This window comes from Hibiscus syriacus, unplaced genomic scaffold (assembly GCF_006381635.1).
Source record: "Hibiscus syriacus cultivar Baekdansim isolate YM2019G1 unplaced genomic scaffold, ASM638163v2 tig00110551_pilon, whole genome shotgun sequence".
NCBI lineage: Eukaryota > Viridiplantae > Streptophyta > Magnoliopsida > Malvales > Malvaceae > Hibiscus > Hibiscus syriacus.
In genome coordinates this window covers 367,653-389,709 of record NW_024062778.1, presented here as the reverse complement: position 1 = coordinate 389,709, position 22,057 = coordinate 367,653, and the positions used below count along the sequence as shown (strand labels likewise).

Below are 22,057 nucleotides of genomic sequence, written 5' to 3'. Positions count from 1 at the left end.
GAATCGAATCAAATTATCATGGAAGGTTCAAAAAATCTTATCAAACCAAACAGATCTCTCCCTTAGTCATCACCTTAAACATTAAAATAATAATGGTAATAAAATAACAAACAAACACAATACTTATAGTCCTTTACAATTTTGCTCTTTATATCAAACACACGAAGACTGTAAATTCTAAAACATCAATACCGACTTATATAGTCGGCTTCCTCGGGCTTAAATCAAACCTGCAGTTTTCTCCATGTTCGTACGAGCATGGACAAACTTGTGCAATATGTAATACCAACAATAAAACAGGGAGTTCTCCATTCAAGACGATGACCAACAATATTATTCGAAGGCAGGAACAACATATGCAACAGGCAACAAAATTAACCAGCAATGCAATTATAATGGGCCATAATGGAACAACATATGCACATATGTCCTTGATTAGACTAGATGGGGTTCTACTTCATACATTCAAGTATAGAAACAACTGAAGAAAATTCCAGCTCCCCACATTAGTTGACAATTTAACTAGTTAAAACTTCAAAACTAAGTACTTACTATTTCTAATAGAAGCTTTCTGTCAAAACAACGACACCTCAACGCGGACAAGTAGATAAATTGAATTAAAAACTGAAAACTTGTAGCTTCCAGTATTACCTATTAAAGGTAAAAACATAAACAAAAGTGTTAGCTAAAAACAGTAGAGGTGTAGGTAGGTTGGGTGTCGTATATTATGAATTTTGTGCCGAGGAAGTTTGACCTGGAACCAGAAATAGATATAAAGAATCTTTTTTTGAAAGCTAGCTTCGAATGTCAAAGAAAACATTCGGGCAAAGGAGATGTGGAAATCAATTTGAGTCTCTAGAACTAATCCACATAGTATTCCTCTGAAATTGAACTACTAGGCTTCTTCTTCAAACACTTTCTTGGAACAAGAGGGTTGTTTTTGCATTAAATGTCACAACTCGGTGTCACATTCATACCTCAGCTTTCCGATGTAATTGCTGCTTGAACTTGAAATGTTGTCCGCATTCATAGAAATGAAATACTCTGTATCAGTAGTCCTACGAGTCCTTTTTGCAGAAAGAAGGAATTTCCCATTCTCAACTAGTAGGGCTACAAAAAAGAAAAAAGTACACAATACAAAGCAGTTCACTTAGAATGAACAAAATGATAATGTGGAAACCAATACAAGGCACTTAAACATCTGCGACTGGCAATGCATAGCCACATTATTGCATTTCAATGGTTTCTTTAAATGAAATAATTTAGGCTGACATGTAATGTTGACACAGGAAACGCGCAGGAAACTCTACTGTACCGAACAAATACAAGTTCAGAAGAGTTGCTTCAACGGTACCTAGGAAGGATTCAACGGAAGATTCCCGATTGAAGCTGAAATTCAAGCGCTTAGGGCTTCAGAGATACTTTTGCGGTGAAAAATAGACCATAATTTTTGAATGAAAGCAAAAATGGACCATAATAGTAGGGAACTTAGGGATCGACATGACAACCTCTGGGTGGGTATCGTGGATGCTCGAACGAATGGTGAGAGATTTTAGGGTGTTAGGGATCGGCTAATGGTTTGATACAATAAATAAGGGGTTCGAGCTGCACTACTAATTCGAGGAAGAAGATTTGGGGATAAAACAAATAAGGGGTTCATGCTACACGTGATAAATTAAAGGACAATTGCGGCGTTTATATTAAAAACACCGCAAAGGAACTACTCTATTGCTATGTTTTTTTTCTGAAAATGCCACTAAGGAACTATTCTATTGTGGCGTTTATTAAAAAACGCCACTTAATAACAACTCTATCGCGACGTTTGTATCCAAAAATGCCACTAAAGTATAACTTTTTAGCGGCGTTTTTACCAAACGCCACAAAATTAAGAGTATTTTACGGCGTTTTTATAGAAAATGCCACTAAAATATTATTCTTTAGCGGCGCTTTTGGATATAAACGCCGAAAAAGTAAATCTATAGTGGCGTTTTTATATACAAACGCTGCTAATAACCTTTAATTTACATAATATTAGTTCATTTTACAACTAATCATCCATGCTCTACATCTACTAAATTTACTGATATATGTAGCTTTATATAAGTAATAACAACCATACATTTAAATTAAGACATAAGGTATGCATAAAAATGCTTAAGCAACATAATACATTACAATTTAGGAATATTAAAGTTATGCATAAACAGTCTTCACCATATTGTTCAGTAAAATTTAGTTTTGGTCATTCGCGGGGAAAGGATGTGGAAAATTTCTTGTTAGACGACGTATCGTTAACTTTTTCGTCCTTGTAAACTCTATATGGATAAACTCTTCATCCATTTCACCAAATAAATCTCCTACCTTCGGTTCACCAAGAAGAGTCCTTGTGTGCTTCAGTGCTTCACTTGAAACAGATAACGACCTTCCACCTACAATATGAAACTTGATTGTAGGTGGCTTGCGAACTGAATAAAAATTAAAATAAATTTAAATAGATGATATAAATGTTTACTTGGAGTAACAATAGAGGCAACTTCATCTTCATTGAGGATATATGCTTTTGCAATTGAAGATTCTTTCAACGTCTAGAGTTACCAAATTCATTCTAAACATCGGGTATTTATCCACTCCTCTATCATCGTTCTCAATAAGCTTTGAAGATCTATACGCGTACAATCTATGAAATTACTGAGCGTAAAAAACAAATTATAGCAGCTGAAAGATTCATAGATTATTACCTTCAATAAGGAGATCGGCCATGGAAGGGTATGGAGCAATAGGAGTTCCTTTCGGGTCATCATCCAGTTTCGACGGCGAGACCGGACCGATATCCTCCCAACGATAATTTGATCCATCATCAGAGCAAATACGCCACTTAGACATTCGACGATAATTTCTCTTAGTCAAGGCAACACCTGCTCTTTTTTTCTCAAATACGTTAGCTTTATGGGTTTTCCCCATTTTCAGAAGACCAAAAAAATGAAAAAGATCATTAATGATAAGAGGGATCAAACCGTGCAGTTGTGTTATAGTTCGTTGGTGAGAGGCTCGATTTGGTCGCCGGGATATACAAACGACGACGTCGCTTGGAATCGTTTGAGAGTTGTTGTTGTTCCAAAGAAGAAGCTTTGAGGGAAGAAGAGTTTAAATGTTTTTAGGGTTCAAGTAGGAGAAAAAGAGGACTATATATTTAACATTTTGCGGCTTTTATACAAAAAAAATGCCACTATTGATTACACTATTGTGGCGTTTGTTAAAAAACGCCACTATTGATTAAAACTATTGTGGCATTTGTCTAAAAACGCCACTATTGATTAACACTATTGCTACGTTTGTCTAAAAATGCCACTATTGATTATCACTATTGCGGTGTTTTAAGAATAAACGCCACTATATATGTAATCTATTACAGCGTTTGTGGTATAAAAGCCGCTAATTTACCACTCTATTGAGGTGTTTTGGCTAAAACGCCACTATATGTGTAATATATTGCGGTGTTTGTGGTATAAACGCTGCTAATTTATCATTATATTGCGGCGTTTGTTGAAAAAACGCCGCAATAAACCACCCTATTACGGCATTTTTTGTCAAAACGCCGCTATATGTCAACTCTATTGTAGCGTTTTTACAACAAACGCCTCTAAAGTATCAATTTGTGGCGCTATGATTGTAAACGCTGCTATATGTTTAACTTTTGTGGCGTTTTCTCTCCAAACGCCGCTAAAAACGCCGCTACATATCAGTTTTGCTGTAGTGTTAATGAATAGATGTTCACATGACCTAATCTAGCATGTCACATGTCAAGAGTCTCAGCAATATAAGAAGAAATGGTGGTATTCTTACTTTCATTAAACATAACTTCTATCATAAATAAACCCCATTTAAATATGGTTTGCCTACATAATCTTTATTTCAAGAAAGTATAAATTTATATGCTTCAAAGACTAGTTTAGACCCGCCTTCTTCACCTTCTATTGTATTTTCAAAATCAGTGAACATTTCTCGGTTGGCGTAGAAATGTCTAGAGGCAACAATGTCCATGATCCATTAACTGATAGTTTCCACCATATTTACTTTATAAATCACACCAACAATGACATCATCAACGTTGATTTTGGTTTGTTTTCGTTTTGGCGGCCTGAACATTGTTGACACTAGTAGACTTTGTGTTTGTCTAATCCGTACACATAATTGATGGAGATGATGGGCTTCCCTTGTGATTTATCTTTTCCTTGCCTCTTGAAATTTAACAATTTTTTAGGCTTGAACTTCTTTTTTATATTGCCTTTTTTTTATTTATTAGTTTCTCAACCTGAAGCAAAACCAAATTCCATGGATTTATATTTTTTGGATTTATCTTTGATACATTTGGCCTCTTTAATATTCATATATTCGATCGATTCCTTTAAATGAATATCTTTCTTATTGTGTTTCAGCGAATTATAGTATTCAAACCAGGACCTAGGTAACATTTCAATGAGAAAATTAGCTTTAATAGTTTCACACATATGCATTCCTTCAGCAAGGATGTCAGACACCAAGTTCTCGTAATCATGAACTCGATCCACGATGGGCTTATCATTCGTCATCTGGAACTGAAGACAATCTCCGAAGACGTATTTCTTGATGCCCACATTGTCTGATCTGTACTTTTTTCTTCTTTTCCAACATATCCCAAATGATATTTGCACTTTTTTTCTTTGAGAAACATGTCAAAAAGCTTATTAAACATGTGACTCAAGAGATAGATTTTGACAGCCTTGTTATATTTCTCAAACTTGTCTAAAGAAACTCTAATGGTAGAAGAATCAACGATAAAAACTATGGCATCAAAAGTTGTTGCCGTGGGCTGCAGTTTGAGTAAGATATATGTAAGTCGAGATCAATCTACTCAATAAAATAAAGATCCTTTGTGGAGTGCATCAAGCTTTGAGAGATCGAGAATTAGCTTGCTAACTGAGATCAACATTTTACAATGTATTAATATATTTCTAAATTACTGGTAAAATTACTGCAAAAACGAGGCATTTGGACTAATAAGAAAAACAAAATAGTAAACCGAAAAAGAATAAAAACAATATGTCGTGGTGACCCACTATCTTAGAAGTAAATTCGACCTAATTGGTGTAATCACTACACTGGATGACACCCACGATTAATGCAATTACTCCAAGAAATCGTATACCTGAAATTTGGAGTGGAAGATGATTGTATTTTTAAAATAAAACTAGAAAATTATCAAGAAGTTTTGATAAATAGAGAAAATATATAGAGAAAAACATATTATGAAACAATGAAAATGTTGAAAAGACTTCGACATTTATAAGTTGAATACAACAGGAAAAAAACGTAAACTCGGATAGAATCATAACAACTGATACAACAATTGTTGTAATAGTTGTAATTAAGGCTAAAACAACTCAGATAAATCTTGGATGAATGTTGCAGTAAATCCTGACTAAAATTTGATTCAAAAGCAGTCAATCGACATTACAATTGTGATTAACAGCAAATTAAAAGTTATCTGAAATCATGTTATAATTAAGTTGTCATAAATGTTCAAATTATCAGGAACACTCAACCATGCCTCTAAAATTCTAAAGGATAAATTCTTATGAATTTTTTTTCTGAAAAAGATAATATGTGTGCGACATGTGTCAAAAATATATGTGTTAACATGGACAGAACCCAAGCCAACCGGATGATTGCAGTGGCGGTACACATATTAGGGTCTTGCCACTCTATATTCAACAAGGTAAAGACGGACTTCTTATAAACACATATAGAAGGGCATCTCTTTCCAACGTGGACTTACATGCCTTTACACTCTTTTAAACATTACAAACAAATATTTGAATATAATATAATTATAATAGAAAAATAAAACAAAACAAAAAATGTATAGTATGGATGTCATTAGTTTTGTAAAGATGAATAGATATATAGTAGTCAAGGATTAGAATCATGTTTTGAGATGAGTTTTACAGTTAGAATTGAAACAAAACAATCACATTACAAATGAAGATATAATAATTACTCATTTGCTTTTTCAAGGTGATAGAAATGAATCTTTATCACCATGTTGATTATATACATACACTGAGTGGAAGCGTCCCATTTGCGTCACTAAAACATTTCTATAATGGGTAGAATCATTAAAGGGAAAAAAAAAAAACAAAGGCACAGGGACCCATTTCTAAAAACCCATAGAAGATTTACAAATTGCAACTGTGAAAGAATACTATTTGAAAACATCTTTCATGCACGAATCATGCGACTTCGGTGATTAAAGGATTTATTGTTATCTTTTAAGGTGTCGGGTTCGAGTATCACATATGTAAGGATATAAACGTTCATTGTCAAAATAATGAGAGTTTTTTAAGGTGTCGGGTTCGAGTATCACATATGTAACAATTTTCACTTAGCAATGCCTATAAATTTCGTAATAAAATATAATACATGCAGAGATTGTGCTTCGTTTGAATAATATATTTAATTTACACCTTTATTGCTCAAAGAATCAAAGAAAATATATATGATAAATTTGTCATTAGAAAATTTTAAATTAAATTTGAAAAAATATTCTTAATAAAGATGAAGTAAATAACTTTTTCATGTTGATTTTTAATTTTTTTCACATTAATACTTGAACTTAATATATTTTTTAACCATTTAGATATTGTAACACATTGATATTGTGTCACGTGACACCATCTGAAAGAATCACGACATCAAAATGATAAAGAAAAATTCAAAATTAGAGATAAATATAAAAAAAATTAAAAATCAAGTTAGAAAAATTGTCAAGTTCAGTGACTAAATATTGTTTTTTGAAGTTACAATTACAAAATAAAATTACAATTTTAAGTAATGAAAAGCCGAACATACTAACTTTATAATTAGTCGTTATAAATTATAATTGAACTAATAATCGTAATATATTTGGAGAGGATTCACACATAATAAGATTTAAACTAAAATAAAATATAGAGATAACGTATGGGATAAAAAATGAATATGAATACTCAAAGACTCGAATCCTTAATCTTTACCTACTCTTTCACTGTCTCAGTGAAACCAAAACTTAGTACTTTATCCTATTTCAATAATTACGAGTGAATAAAGAGAAAAGACAATAATGAACTTTACGAAGATCCAATAAATATTTAATATATATAGATCTCATTATTACCACTTGATTCATGCGTTGTTCGAGTTTAATCCGATTCCATTACATAAACTAGTTTAACGAGCGTGTGCTGCGGCAAATATACCCCTGCATACACGATACTCCTGCATTATTAGTCCAATGAACGATTATACTCCTATATACATAATACTCGAATTTAAAACTTTAAAGGATAATAACAAAATCTTTAACCACTAACGTCGTTTGATTCGTACTTCTATGATATATATTATATCCAAATAATTTAATAGTATTTGATACGAATAGTAAATATACTCTTGTTTTAAACTGAAATTTGATTCATGCTTCAGAGTAGAAGATGATCAATGAGCATAACTTTACAGAAGCAGGTAATATCTATTTTCTATTAATCCAGTTCTAAGGAATGTCTGAGAATCTAAACACAATCTGAACAAAAAAAAAAAAAAAAACAAACAAAAGAAAAACGAAATGGTGAAGTTAACCACTTGAAAAGTTTATGCCGTTTTTTAATCCTCTATAATTCCTGGATTTTGAAAACGATCCTCCTGTCAACAGATTCAAGAAGCCCAATATAATGGATTGATTGCTCTTCGAGACTATCATCGTCAATAGACATATTCAAATCCAATGAGACGCGAGGACCAGTTGTCTCCTCCGATGCAGATACTTTTTCTTCCTCGGAAGAACCGTCCGATTTTATCTTCCCAGGAAGAAAGCAAACTCTTGATCTTGAGCTGAAGCTTTCGCAGCTCAAAATGATGATAGCATCACTAAGGATAGCTTCTTCTCCATTTTCTTTGCTTATTCTCCCTCTCTCAATAGCTCTTTTGAACCCCAGTTGAGAGGTGTAATCGGATTGCTCAATATCTTCAATGAAGAACACTCGGTGTGGGTTACTCGACACTGCTTCGGAAAATCTGTCGATGTAACTGTAACTTTTTTCCTCTCTTGATCTCTTGCTTCGCCTATCTTCCGTCGAGTCGGCTCTTTTAGATGAGAAACTGCTTAATTCAATGGAGACGAAGTTGTTTTGTGATCCAAAAACAAGCCTAGCCAACTCTTTTGCTATCTTCTCTTTAGCTTGAACGTCAACACCTTGGAAAAACAACCAGGTTTCTTCTTTAGGCTCACCATCCTTCAACTTCCATTTTCTTCGTATCATCCCTGACCTGCATTTTAAGATTGTGCTTACTATCTCGGGAACTATATCCTTCTGCCATGGCACCTTCTTTTCCAATGCAGAACAAAGGGTTGTCAAGTTCTCAGCATTTAGCTCCTTGAACTTGTGAACATATTCCGTCTCCATCACATCACTGGAAGAAGCTGAGTTAGGGGTGGAATTAGGGTTTGAGGATAAGTATGGTTTAAGGTCCTTATAATTATGTTCTGGGATGTATAATCTCAAAGCACTGGTGTGATCAACAGTCTTTTCAACTGTTTCGGAAATCCAAAAATGGTGGTCTCTCCAAGACTGTCTATCTTCAACCACAGGCCAATCATGGTGTTGGGGTTGCAAATGAGGGTATTGCTTGTCATTCGAAAAGCATGAAGTAGAAGAAGGAGGTGAAAGAGAAGAGAACGTATGGGTTCTTTCTGATAGCGAATATGGCTGTAATTTATGAACCGAATTGCAAAACGAATTCCACTTTTTGCAAAGTTCTCTGACCGGGGCAGAGTCCTAGTAGAGAAAATGAAAAATGAAAACACACAAATTGCAAAAGAAAAAGTTAGTTTTCAGCTTTGTGTATGGTTTGGACACAATAATTTGGTTTACAGATATTTGAGGAATGTGATTATAACCTTATCATTGGTACCAAGACCTCCGTTATCATCCTTGTATGGTTTACACCATGGAGGCAGACTCGAAGTAGTGGACTCATTGTTGCATGCTGTGCTTTGTAAGCTTCGAACTTCATTTTCAAACTTGGTGGAGCAATCAGCACAGCAACTCAGCTGTTGCTTCTCATATCCTAAATTATCAACCGAAACCCACCAGCTTGACCCGTTCTCAACTTTCTTGCTTGTGTCCCGACTTTGCAGATCGCTGAAGGAAAAAAAAGAGACCCAAAGGTTAAAACAATAATAACTCGTATGTGTGTATTTCAAAAGCTTCATGCAAAGATTAGTTTTTTACCTATCAGTGATGAGACTGAAGCGTAAGATGCCTGCAGGAACCGTTAGAGGATGCAAACCCCAGACAGTTTCTAGTGATGGATGGCCAGATTTGCATCTCATGTAAGTTTGGAAAGTGGCAAACCCCATGAGTTTAAACCTTCCACTCTCTCCAATATCAGATACCAATAGTTTCCCAACCTCCATGATCATATGCTCCACTGGACAGTAATAGCCCCCTACTTTGCTCACTTGAACTTGCCCTATACTCAATAGCCCATTTGAGATCTCCCAGATTCAAAACAATCCCTGTTCCTAAACAATTCATAATATTGCTTTTTAACTCTTCAAGCTTTTGCTCAACCTCAACTCTATTTAGATGCACAAAAGATGAGAAAGAAAGGTTTACAAACTTAGCATCTCTCAAAGACTGAGGAAAGTTTCCTTTATCAGCTTTGTCAATCACAGCGTTAAGTACACCTATGCTAGAAACACACTCCCCTACGACCACAAAACTTCTTCTCTTATCGTTCATCAAATTCTCTATCACAAACATGACATCTTCGTCCCTGATTATTGGATCTGATCCTCGTGGTTTCCCTGATTTGTTATTTGCAACTTGAGAAGCAGTAGGAGATTGAGAGAGAACTAAATTAGTGTTGCTACTTTCCTTAGATTTTCTGTTTACCGAAGGAGCGCTTTGAGAACAGATTTCTAAGGAAACGGCTTGTTCGACGTTGCTTTTGACTTGTCTACTAGAGAAACCGGCTTCCCTCATGACTCTACTCACGCTGGGATCATCTAGAATAGATATTATGAGCTGCTCCAGCTCTATCTTAACTGCTAACAGTGGCTGTTGCTGGTTTTCAATGGATCCACGCCTTTGGTGAGCCTGAGCACGCTTGAAGGCAGCAACCAAGGCATTAGAGATGGAAGGGTATTGGGAATGAGCTCCCAACATGGGACTCGAAGATGAAGTGGGGAGGCGATTGAGAGCGACGTTGAAACAAAGCTCTAAGGCTCGACACTGAAGGGGATGGGAGTGGGATTGGGATTGAATACAAGCCGTACGGAGCAGACCCGTGGAAGTTGAAAGCATGGTGTTAGCTACATGGAGGGGAGTGACTTGGGCATGGCCACGCCGTCTACCTAGAGTAACAGCTTGCTTTACGACGTTAGCAGCCTCATTCGTTAGAGCTTGTTGCATCGTGCAACGCCCGGCTCTCATGTCGTCTCTCCCAATACCTATTTTTCTACAAAACTATGAACTAAAAGGGCCCTTAAAAACAAAATAATTAGATGAAGGAAAGTTTGAAAACTTGAAGTTTCATGGGACGCTGGAGCTTGAACAGCATGAAAGAGGATCAAAATCTTGAGATTGGGTTTTGGTATTAAGAATTTTATAGTAGGAAGTAGTGGTTGAAGGGATTAGCAAGTAGCATATTGAGAGATTTGTTGGTGGTGATGGATGAGAGAGAGTGAAATATATGAGATGGTGGGCTATGCTTTTCTTGTAGGTGAGGTTAAATTTTGGGGTCCAAAGTCGATTTTGTAGTGGAAAGTGGAATGCATGTGCTGACAAGCAGCAAGGGTGCAGCAGTATCAAAGGCACCTCAGCTTGCTCTCTCTCTCTTTTCCATCTTAATTTTCATAAAATATATACTAAGTGGGTCTCTCTCTTTTATTCAAAACTTATATATTTATATATACATTCTAAGTAACTCAACACTATGGTAAATTTACCGTAAAAATATCAACAGGAGACTCTTCAGTCTTTACCTTCAAGGTGCAGTGCAGACAACCAAAATAGATAATTTTGGTCTACAATAGCATAGTTAATGGAAAAGGGACGAAAGAGGCTTGTAATATGAAATGATTAAGCGTATGAAAGCATGGGGAAATGTGGAGTTTTAGGCAAACAAATTGGTGGCTCTAAAGTGAGACTAGAGGGAAGAAAGGAAGCTTTTGCAGTGAATTTGAATTTTCCAAAACCGAGGAGTCACCACAAAAGAGAATGGGAACTGTATATGTGATGAGCCTAAAGGAATGGGGAACTCTTATCCTCTCTCTCCTTTTTCTCTTTTTCACTATGACTAAATTATATAATTTGATTTCCTTAGTAAATAGATTTAGGTTTTTGAAGATGTATAGCTTTTGTTGATAGAAATAAATAAGTTATGCATGATCGACGGCTCATCCTTTCTGATTTAAATGAAAAATCACTATTGATATATTTGTGGTGGTAGACAATTGGTATAAAAAGATGAAGAATAACTCAAGGATATGAAAGTCAAGGAGGAGAGAGATCCTTTTCTCTTTCTTAACATAGGGTTTTATATATCATCCTTTATGCGTGTTGATATCAAACTTAAGATTATCAATGTTTAAATATAGACCAACAAAGTAAATAAATGAGACCGTTAATAAATAAATTTATTAATTATCTTATCAAGAAATAATGACAACTAAATAGAACAATATTTCGAAATTATAACATTGGACTCCGAATCCATAACACTCTTATAACCCAAGTACATACCATATATATATGTTTGGCATTGGGATTATTAAGAAATACACAGCCCCCAAAGCACAAAACATTCTACTTCCCCAAGTCCCACCCTGTCTCTTCATTATTTCGCAAAGTTAGTGGAGCTTTTGGGCCCTCTTTAGTTCAAAAATAGGGAGAAAAATTAAGGAACAAATCATCAAGTAAAAAAGCAAAATCACATTAGAAGGGTCCCTAAGTCCCTATAGCCATAGGGCCAATGCTTTTCTTTTCTTTTTCTACCATAACCAATTACATGGACTATTGTAGTGTTATATAAATGCTCCTAATAAGAAAGCCTTAAAGAATGCATGCTCTTATAGAAACATTCATATTGAAGTTTTTAATGCAGTGGCACATATTGCTCATCATCCATGCAAAATACTATATTGGATTCTGCCTTCTCCTGGACCATTTTAATTCACTACTGCTCTTATATTCCTCAGTTACAGCGTGCCATTACATAGAAAGAAGAGCTACACTCACACCACTAGATACGTACATTTTGGAATCCTATATAACCAAAATCAAAGCATATTTTCCTTACACAAATAACGAGAGATATCCCTTTCATTCATCAATCATCTCAATCTAACTTTTACTTTTTTTAATGCAAAACCCATGCTTACCGTTAATACTTCCAGTCTCAAATGTCTCCATGGAAAACAGTCAAAGTTAGGCTCAAATGAACACAAAGTTAAAATCTAATAATGCAAACATCATATCTGGTTTTAGTCATTTTACTACTGAGGTCATAGAACATATATCCATATTTGTAACCATGAGTTTAACGAACAAAAGGATCCCGAATCAACCTAAGAATTTTCTTAGCCAGTTGACAATGAATGTATATACATTCTGTAGACACAATTGCTCGTACCCTAGAGGAAAATAATACTCTCTTCTACCACTGAGGTCTCTTAATGGTTCAGTAGGTACATAATTAACATTACATTACATGAATTGTACTGCCCTACATGGGTGATGAAACAATCATATGATTTGTAGGTAAGTGGTGTAGACAAATTGGTAGGGAAGTAGGACCCAAGGAGTTCCTTACAGCAACAAATAATCCAAAACTCTCAATTGTTTGTTCTTTTCTGCGTGAGTATTTTTCTCAGCACCCCTCCAGTCAAAAAGAGTCTTCTTCTCTACCTTTGTCTGCCTAAAAAGACATACAAAGGGGGCACCAAATTATTTGAATGCAAAGCAATTCCGAAATGCTAGAAAAGGAGCGTTTGAATGAATTTATATTAGAAGATTTTATATTAGAAGATGAACTTATAAAATTTTAATATAACGAAAATAAATTATCAATAGAAAATAGTACAAAGAAAATATCTAAAACATATGATAATTTAAAATTTTCAGGATGATTACCTCCAACCAGCCCTCGGTCTATACTTGTCCTAGGCTATACCCGTATAACGGTTAAACATTGTTTAAAGAAGCTTAAGCAAACCCCAAAGATTTCATGGTTTGGAAGACTAAAGGAGATAAGAGGGTTATCTTTTTTATTCTTTCCCCGAGGGAACACACTGCATTGGAGGTCCTTGTATAATTTTCACTTCTTCTTTTGCTTAAAGTAAGGCACTCTCTCGTAAAAGTAAATATTAAAAGTAAAATATGGCATTATCTACTCAAAAGGGCCGCTCATTTTATGCTTTTAAGCTTCAAAATAAGCATCTTTTGGTCATTAGGTGGCCATGTGGAGGAAAGCAATATCCAGGAGAGGGAGCAAAACCCTCTTAAACACAAAGGGTATTGTTAAATAGTGACCGCCTAGACTTTTAAAGGTTTTAACGTACAAGAAATTTCTTTTGTCTTAAAGGAAAGGTTGCCCTAATTTTGACATGACAGCTTTGTTAATGCAAAAGGCTAAAAGGTGATGGAATTACGTATCACACACTCCTTTTCTAAAAAGCTCCCATTATTTTGTAAGTGAATTAAGAATTGTATTTGTTTTCACTAATTCTTTTGTTATTATTCTCTGCACTGGGGAAGATATGGAATTCTTGCGTCTTTTGCCTGAAATGAACATACCATAACAATCTTGTACAACCGAAGGACAACCCCAGGAATATATTCTACGTCCATCATTGTTGATGGAGAAATGAGATTGTGGTAGTTTTCGGCAATTCACTCTTTTTAGTTTGGACGGAGAATCGTATATGGTGATTGATAAAAGAGTTAAAGAAGATGAATTAGAGAATGTTCGAGAAAATATCTTCTCTCTAGACTTACATAATGATGGTCATTTGTAAGTTGATAGGGCAAACAAATCTAACTGTTAGATTGTAAATGTTAGTAATTAACAAACGTTGTAATCATCAAATAAATAAATCTAATCCTCAATTTAAATAAATAAAATAGAATAGTATAGAGAAATAGGGTCGATCCACATGGACTAAGAAATTTTTAATTAAATTTGATTTGATCTCTAACTAGAAAATCTATAAAATAAAATAAAAGGAGTTTATTGAATTTAATTGAATAAACTAAAATTAAATAAAAATAACAAAATAATAAAAATAAATAATTGAAAGAGATAATGATAAGAGATAGCCTCTAGATTTACTTTGATTCGACTCGACTCGTTTCGATCCTTGAAATAGATTTTATTTCGGGATTATTGTCGGTTACCGTCTACAAGGCTCAACCCTTGAAACTTGCTCTTCTCTCCTCTGAAATAATTTCCAAAGTCATTGGAATTTAATTCTTGTTTGGATTTAACTTTGACTATCGATTTTAACACTAATATCTTCTTTAATGCTGGAAAAGTTCGTGCTCGGATTATGCGTCTAGTGCCGCCTAAGGCACCGAGGACGTAAGCACATTGTAGAACCTCGTTAAAATTCTTGTGTTCTTTATGTTTTCTTTACTCTATTATTCAACAATTGGTATCAGATGTCAGGAGCTAAATTCGAAGTTGCGAAATTTGATGGTCAGTGTAACTTTGAATTATGGCAAACAAAGGTGAAGGATCTGTTGGCGCAACAAGGGATCCTGAAGGCTTTGCGACCTACAAAGCTGGCGTCGATGGAGGAGGAAGATTGGGAAGAATTGAAACAACGAGCGACAGGAACCATACGATTATATTTGGCGGACGAGGTCATGTATCACGTCTTGCATCTGTCGTCTCCAGATGAAATTTGGAAGAAGTTGGAAAGTCAATTTATGTCCAAATCCTTAACGAATAAACTGTATCTAAAGTAACGACTATATGGGCTGAAGATGCAGGATGTTCATGATTTGGCGCAACACATGATTCTCTTCAAGCAAATCGTTTCTGATTTGGCTTGGCTTGATGTGAAAATTGAGGATGACGACAAAGCGATGATTATGTTGGTGACTACACTTACATATGGGAAAGAGACTATCAAAGTTAAGGAGATTACTATAGCCTTGTTGGCTCACAACCAGCAGAAGTAGAATGTAGGGGAAAGCTCTCAAGCTGATAGCTTATATGTCAAGGGTAATCGAGACCGTGGATGGAAGCCAGAGAAGGCATGATCTGGGAAGCGGAATTTCAGATCCAAATCTAGGGATAAGAAGACAATTCACTGTTACAAGTGCAAAGAGGCGGGACATATGAAGCGAGACTGTCCGAAGTTGAAAAAGCAGACTGATGAGAAGCATGATAACTCATCCAAGTCTTTGAATATGGTCGAGGATGAAAATTATGATTGCAGTGAGGGTGATATGCTCTCTATTTTAACGACTCAATTGACGGATGCTTGGATTCTTGATTCTGGATGTTCTTATCACATCACACCAAATAGGAATGGTTTTCGACATACAGGTCGGTTAATTCTGGTTCTGTCTATTTGGGTGATGATCGATGTTGCAATATTGTTGGTATTGGTGATGTCAAAATTAAGATGTATGATGGTTATGTTCGGACGTTGTGTGGTATTCGACATATCCCAGATTTGAAGAAGAATTTGATTTCTCTGGGCACTTTGCACAATAATGGTTTTATCCCTAAGGCTGATGAGGATAGGGAAACCATTCGGATTGTTAAAGGAGCTTTGACTGTGATGAAAGGAAATATGACTCCAGGGAATATTTATAGATTGTTAGGGAGTACCGTTGTAGGTGGAGTTCATTCTATTGAGTCCTTTGATGATACTACCAAACTATGGCATATGTGTTGAGTTAATCAATCGATGAATATAACCAAGAGGGGGTGAATTGGCAATTAAAAATTCTGTGGAAGCTTTTGCAGAAAATTGAAAATATTTGCACAACGATTTAGAGTGGTTTGACTCTCTCAACCAAAGTCTACGTCCACTACCTTAGCTATCCACACTAAGGATTTCCCACAAATTCATTAATTTGTCTTTCTTTTGAGGACAAAGAGTAACTTTACAAATCCCTCAAGAATTATACCCCAAATTCTTGAGAACACTCTCTCCCAAAGAGAACAATACAAATTTTGCAAACTTACAAGAAAATTCTCACAATGAAAGATGTTTTCACAATTCTAGAACAAAGAAAGAACACTCAAGAAAAATACAATTGAGTACAATAAGTGTTCTTGAAAGCAAAGATGAATATTGATGAAATAGGCTTGAAAATGCTCAAACTTGAGGTTTGATGCTTTCTCTTTGTTTCTCTCTTGATTCTTGATAATTGTTGTTGATCAATGGCTTCTAAGCTTGTTTAAATACTCCTTGGATCATTTATGAACGTGGGGATCATTAGTGGAGTTAATAGGGTCGTTAGTGTATGAAAACAATTAATAAAATCAGTTGGGAGCGTGTGTGCATCGATGCATAGTCAAGGTGCATTGATGCATCAAGTGTAAAATTCAAATATTTCGACCGTTGGAACACTTAGTGCATTGGTGCACTAAAGGTGCATCGATGCATAAAATACATTCGATGTTTCAAACAAGCCTGGAGTGCATCGATGCATAAAGTGCATTCGATTATTCCATAAAATCCTGAGTGCATCGATGCATGTCAGTGCATCGATGCATAAAATGCATTCGAAATGGGGTGTGCATCGATGCATCAATGAGTGCATCGGTGCATACCTTCACAAATTTGATTTTTGGCTCGTTTTTTGTTCAAAATATTTTGGGAAAATTGTTTCAAAAATATTTTAAGTATAAAACACAATTTTACACTTTAGTAAGGATTAAAATTAAACTTTGAAAGATTTGGAGTAATATTTTGATATTTGAATAATTGTATCGAATATACTTAGAAAATCATTTGTAAAATCTTAAAATTCATTTAACTTACTTTGTTATATCGAAACATCAAAATGTTTTCAACAATCTCCCCCTTTTTGATATAACAAAATATTTGAGTAAATTTAAGATTTTCTATGAAAATTATTTTTGAAATCAATTTTATTACTCTCCCTTACTATAATACATCTTACTTTCCCCCCTTTTTGTTAAATCTAAAAGACTCTATAAAACGTTTTTAAAGAAGATTTTTAAAAAACATAGTCAATTGATTTTTGTAAATATAGGGTAAGCTGCTAAGACCACAATCAAGAGAAAGGGTAGTCATTAGTTTCATAATTCAATATTCATAATAAACGAATGTGAAATGGTAAAATTGGTCATATGTAAATGATGCAAAAATCTAATAAACCAATATAAGTTCAAAAACCAAATATATAAATATAAGCTCAAGCGTTCAAAGTTAAACATTCAAACAACATAAACAATCCACAAACATTCAAAATGTTAAAACAATAAGTTCTAAATCCACGAAAGCAAAAGCAAGGCAAGGTCTAGTCAGCCATAGGAGGATCGGGAGGAGGATAATGTGCTCACACTTCAAATATGAGAGCATCCATACGTTCACGCATCTCCCGTTGAAACTCAGTTAGTTGAGATTCCATTGAAGCAAACCTCAGATCAAATGACTCCATAAATGATCGAAAATATGGAGGCATTTGTTCCTCTTGCTGTGCTGGCTCATCGTTTGGTACGTGATCGTCAATATCTTGCATAAGTTGTTGAAACTTTGGATCATCGTCTGCAGCTGGTGCCGGTGGAGATGGAGCACGAGAAGAGCTAGGTGCAGGAGGAGCTCGTGAAGAACTAGCTCCCAGAGTTTGCTCAGTGGGTCTATATTCCCATTGACCTGTTACCTTATCTTGTTTCCATCCGGCTTTCTTTAAGAAGTTAGGTTGATTTGGTTTTAGAGAGGCATGTTAATTTCAACCGAGACCTTAAGCCGTAGTCAGATAAATAGATTAGAAAGAAGACACCCGTAAACTAAAGTTTTGACATTTTTGGAAGGAATGGTGTTTACGGTGTCGACAAGCTCACCAAAGATAATTTGTGGCAAATTAATTTTCTTATTATGTTGGATACAATGTATCCACCATAAATCAATGACTCTAAGTTTTGAGTACCTACCTTCGGATTGTCTAAACCACCAAGAGATCATTAAATGAAGAAAACGATTGTGATGAGTTCGTAAGGTACTAACACTATAATTAGACTTATAGGGAGTAGCCAGAAGATCTTTTTCATTATCTATTCCACCATGGTCTAAACCGAAAACATCAGTAATTATTTTTGAATTGATAAAAATGACTTCTCCTAAGAGATAGGATTGTATGCCTATGGTTGTAGTTTGACTAGCATTTTGAACACATATCGCATCTGAGTAAAAAAATGTGAACTAATTGTTGATAGACAATGGGTTGAATTTGGCACAACTTATCAAATTTCTAGGAACGAAGAACAGGAAGATATTTAAAGTTAATATCTTCCATTGCTTGAATGAAAGGGATACATTCCTCTCGAATTTTGTAGGATTGAAAATGACTAACGAACCTATCATATAATTCAACTCTACGATGACCGGGTTGGTTGAAGCAAGAGTTAAGAATCGTTAACTCGAGTTCATTTGGGTTTGGATTTTATGGTGGAGGAGGAATATGAGGGCGGTTTGATCGACCTGAAGAGAACCTAGGTCATTTAGGGTTTGACATGGTTTACAGATAGGTAACATGCATATTAAAAACACATGTATGCAATTCAATCAATCCCAAAACTCAATTGAGTCTGCAATATTTCAAGATTCTTTAAACCGAATCCTAATGGGCAATGTTTTGAAAACTATTTTGAAAATAATGTTTAAAAATTTATAGCACGTATAGTTTTCATGAAAACAACATAATTGAATCAAAAACATCTAAATTAAATCAATGATTTTCGAAATAATATAATTTTATTTATTTCGAAATTTTCAAAAATTTTTTAAAAAAAGAGTGTTTTTGACGAAATTGGTTGTAAAATTTAGTTTCTAAACACTAAATAATCAATGCCCGATGTAATCTTCATCCTAGAACTAATTAAAACTAGTCCTAAGCCAAAAATCAATAAAACATGAGTTTTAGAAAAATTTACTTGAAATTTCGGATTGAGAGGAATGTGATGTTGTTTTGCACGATTTAATGATGCAAGCAGGATTTGGAGTTGAAAAATGATCAAAATCCGACAAGAATACGTTGATTTGAGGCAAAGAAGAGATTTGGAGTGAAAAGAGAGTGAACAGACGGTTTGAGTAGTTTTAAGGGCTTTGAGAGAATGAAGAAGAAATAGGGTTTTAATACCCAAAACCCGATGGGTGTATCGATGCATTGCTGAGTGCATCGATGCACATTCAAGCAGTGCATTGGTGCACCTTCATGATGTATCGATGCACATTCATAGGATGCATCGATGCACTGGATAGTGTATCGATGTATTATGCACAAAAATGTCAAAAATCAATTTAAAACACTTAAAATGCTAAAATATTTAGCTCTAGTGGTATTGGCAACTCATATATTGAAAATTAATCATGTTCAATCAATCAATTTTATCCTTAAACTACATTTGAACATATAATTAATTCTCACCAAAGATCATAAACTCCCCCTAGCTATTAGTATAGAATGCATTCAAAAATGTTATTTTATAAGCATTTTCAAATCTAATTTAAAAGTGCTAAAATTATTTTTTAAACACTAAGTAAAGATAGGTCAGTTAAATCTAATTCTCTCTTAAGTGTCCAAAATATTTCTTTGTCTAAAGGTTTTGTAAAGATATCCGCTAATTGGTGCAAAGTATCAACAAATTCTAGAACTACATCTTCCTTAGCGACATGGTCTCTAATGAAGTGATGTCTAATTTCAATATGATTAGTTCTAGAGTGTTGGATGGGATTTTTAGAGAGACAAATAGCACTAGTATTGTCACACTTGATAGGTACAGTACCTACTTCAATTCCATAATCAAAAAGTTATTGTTTCATCCATAAAACTTGTGCACAACAACTACAGGCTGAAATGTATTCCGCTTTAGTGGTAGATAATGCAACACAATTTTGTTTCTTTGAAAACCAAGAAATCAACATATTTCCTAGGAATTGACAAGTACCAGAGGTGATTTCCTATCTAATTTGCATCTTCCATAATCCGCATCTGAGAAGGCATGCAAGCTAAAGCTAGAGTCTCTAGGATACCAAAGTCCTAAACTATGAGGTCCTTAAGGTATCTAAAGATCCTCTTAAAAGCTAGTAAATGTGATTCCTTAGGGCATGATTGAAGTCTAGCACATAAGTAAACACTAAACATAATATCCGATCTACTTGCGGTTAGATGGAGCAAAGAGCCAATCATTGACCTATACAATTTAACATCCACACATTTACCTCCTTCATCTTTGTCAAGCTTTGTTGATGAGCTCATTGGAGTGGCATGAGGTTTCCCGTTTTTCAGTCCAAACTTCTTGAGCATATCCTTGACGTACCTTGCTTGATTGATGAAGATGCCATCTTTTCTTTGCTTGATTTGGAGTCCCAAGAAAAATGAGAGCTCCCCCATCATGCTCATCTCAAATTCACTTTGCATTAGCTTAGAAAATTCTTGGCAAAGAGCATCAATAGTAGAGCCAAATATTATATCATCAACATAAATTTGAACTACTAATAAATCTTTACCTTTATGCTTTAAAAACAATGTAGTGTCAACATTCCCTTTTGAAAAACCTTTTTTAATTAAAAAGTTTGACAGTCTTTCATACCAAGCTCTAGGATCTTATTTTAAACCATAAAGTGCTTTTATCAATTTAAAAACATAATCTGGAAATTTTGAATCTTCAAAACTAGGAGGTTGTTCCACATACACTTCTTCTTTTATAAAACCATTTAAAAATGCACTTTTAACATCCATTTGATGTAGTTGGAATTCATTGAAACATGCAAATGCTAATAACATTCTAATTGCTTCCATCCTAGCTACGGGAGCATATGTTTCATCATAGTCTGTGCCTTTTTATTGAGTATATCCTTGAGCAACAAGTCTAGCCTTGTTCCTCACTATGTTACCACTTTCATCAAGCTTATTCCTAAATACCCATCTAGTACCTACAGTAGATTTATTACTAGGCCTTTCAACTAATGTCCATACTCTACTTGTCTCAAATTGATTTAATTCTTCTTGCATAACCATTATCGAATTTTCATCATTTAATGCTTCTTTAATATTCTTAGGCTCTATGCATGAAATAAATGCAACATAATTACATATATTTCTAAGAGAAGATCGAATTGTTACCCCTTTGGATGGATCACCTATAATTTCACCATCCTTGACATAATTGTACTCTCTTGGGAAAGATATTTCCCTTTCTTCAATGGTTGGATTCTCGAGGGGATCGTGAGTTTCCTCATCTTTCATTTATTTCTTTAAAGATGGATCTCCAATGTCATGTCTAATGTCATTTGAATTTACAATACCTACATCGTCATTTACATAAGAATCCTTCCTCGGAAGGGTTATCATCAAAACAACATGTATAGACTCTTCTATTACTAAAGTTCTTTTATTAAATACCCGATAAGCCTTAGAATTTAAGGAATAACCCAGAAAAATTCCTTTATCACTTTAGCATCAAATTTGCCAAGATTATCTTTACTGTTGTTTAAAACAAAACATTTACATCCAAAAGGATGAAAATAGCTAATGTCATGCTTTTTATTTTTGAAAATTTCATATGGAGTTTTCTTTAAAATTGGCCTAATCATTACTCGATTTATAACATAACAAGCGGTATTTGTGGCTTTCGCCCAAAAATATTTTGGTAAATTGTTTTCACAAAGCATAGTTCTAGCCATTTCTTCTAAAGTTTGATATTTCCTCTCAACAACTCCATTTTTTGAGGGGTTCTAGGTGCTAAAAATTGTGACTAAAACTATTAGAAT

At 34.6% G+C, this 22,057-nt stretch overlaps 1 pseudogene; it reads right to left on the bottom strand.

Moving 5' to 3' along the window:
* Nucleotides 1–7,528: 7,528 nt before the first annotated feature.
* On the bottom strand, nt 7,529–10,656 carry LOC120131247 (annotated as a pseudogene).
* Between the last annotated feature and the right edge of the window lie 11,401 nt (nt 10,657–22,057).